The sequence below is a fragment of the Ochotona princeps genome, chromosome 11 (assembly GCF_030435755.1).
Source record: "Ochotona princeps isolate mOchPri1 chromosome 11, mOchPri1.hap1, whole genome shotgun sequence".
Classification (NCBI taxonomy): Eukaryota; Metazoa; Chordata; class Mammalia; order Lagomorpha; family Ochotonidae; genus Ochotona; species Ochotona princeps.
The window spans coordinates 1417175-1419349 of NC_080842.1; the positions used below are offsets into that span (position 1 = coordinate 1417175).

The following is a 2175-nucleotide window of genomic DNA, read 5'->3' on the forward strand; positions in this document are numbered from 1 at the left end:
TGTGGTGTCAGGGAAACACTAGCAAACATGTGCTTGCCTTCGCACCATCTTTTCTTACAGTTGCATGCTTTAATTTGTGATTCATAAATAAAAGAAACTATAACATGAATGATTTACCACTGTGTATAGCATATTATATTATTTCATATAGGATATAGTGACCTCCTGGCTTTCTGTTACTGCTTGCATTTATTTATGTGAAAGGGAAATTGATAAATCTTGTATCTGCTAGTTCACTCCCCAAAAAGCAGAGCACCTGGGTCAGGGCTAGACCACAGTCAAATATCTGGAACTCATGCTGGGTGTTCTCTGGGTGGTGGGACCCAAGTACGTCAACCGTTATTTCCTCCCTTGCGTGTGAATTAGGAGCAGAGGAAGGAGCACAGGTACCGGGTACAAGCTTCCTACAAGGCCTGTCCCTGTTTGCCACATATTTTAGAATTGTTTCATCGGTGTCGTTCACAAAATTTGGAAATCTTTTTTTTATGCAGTTCTAAACCTACATTTAACATTTTATTCAATTTTCCTTGTGTAACTCTCCATATGAGGATGTGATGAAAAAAGGCTGATTTAAGAGAAGGTACTTAAAAGTATATACCATTTTATATGGCCATAAAAAATAATATATGTGGAAATGATGGGAAATATATATCATCCAAAGACTTCTCCTAGATTTGAAATTTCTTATTCCAATGTTTTAATTTCACTTTCTGCAATATTTTGAAGCACTCTTGGGTTAGATTGCTTTCATAATTCTTCCATGTATAGCTATAGTTTCATCCATTTGCTTTCTCAGTTAACATTTTTTAAAAACCTGCGATCTATTTTTAAAAATATCGCTTGATGGATAATTTTGTGTGAGAATGTATTTTTGACAACTGATTCAAAAGCAGAGTAATACAGACAGGGTGGGACAGAGGAGACAGACACTTCCATTCGTTGTTTGACTCAGTAAATGTACACAACAGCCGTGGACGGGCTAGGACAAAGTGAGTCACCAAAAACTCTTTCTACCACATGTTGGCGATTACTCAAATGCTTGGACCATCATCCGTTGCCTTCCCAGGTGCACGAACAGAAAGCATCCTGCTAAGCTACACACTGTCCAGCACTCAGAGAACTCTTTTGGAATTTTAAGAGTTTTTACGCTTTTCACTCACGATCTGCCAACATGGGTCGCGTTCGCACCAAAACCGCGAGGAAGGCGGCGCGGGTCATCATTGAGAAGTACTACATCCGGCTGGGCAACGACTTCCACACCAACAAGCGCGTGTGCAAGGAAATCGCCATCATAACCAGCAAGAAGCTCCGCAACAAGATCGCGAGCTACGTTATGCACCTGATGAAGCGCATCCAGCGAGGCCCGGTGAGAGGCATCTCCATCAAGCCGCAGGAGGAGGAGAGGGAGCCGGGAGATAACTACGTCCCCGAGTCTCGGCCCTGCATCAGATCATCGAAGTGGACGCTGATACCAAGGAGATGCTGAAGCTTCTGAACTTCGGCAGCCTGTCCAACCTGCAGGTCACTAGCCCACCGCTGGGGTGAACTTCAAAACGCCTCGGGGAGCCGTGTGAACCTTCCCACTGTCAGATCTTCAATAACCACGACTGCTGCCAAAAAAAAAAAAGAGTTTTTACAAAGTGAACTGCATATTTGACCTTTTTCAGGGGTTAGATACACTTTGTTAGCAGAAAAGTATGAATTTCTAGTTGATATGATTTCCTACATAGTTTCATAATTGTTACAGAGCTCGTTAAGAGATTTTTACATTATTTAATAAAAAGATAAGAATGACATGGAAAGGTCTACAAGAAAATTACATAGTTAATGAGATAGAAAGGTTCTTACAGAGTAATAAGTACTGAATGGGATATAGATCTTTCATCACAGAGGATGATAGAACATTAGTATTTTATTTTTTTGAAAAATTAAAATATTAAAGAAGCCATTTTCACATCAGAGATCACTTACATGTCAACACAAGCAAGTGTCTCTGAAGTGACATTTTTTTTAAGGCTTATTATTATTGGAAAGCCGGATATACAGAGAGGAGGAGAGACAGAGAGGAAGATCTTCCATCCAACGTTTCACTCCCCAAGTGAGCCACAACGGCCGATACGCACCGATCCGAAGCCAGGAACCAGGAACCTCTTCTGGGTCTCCCACATAGGTGCA

General features: G+C 41.1%; 1 pseudogene; it reads left to right on the forward strand.

Moving 5' to 3' along the window:
* Nucleotides 1-1149: 1149 nt before the first annotated feature.
* Nucleotides 1150-1618, forward strand: LOC131481428 (small ribosomal subunit protein eS17-like; annotated as a pseudogene).
* The last annotated feature ends 557 nt before the right edge of the window (nucleotides 1619-2175 follow it).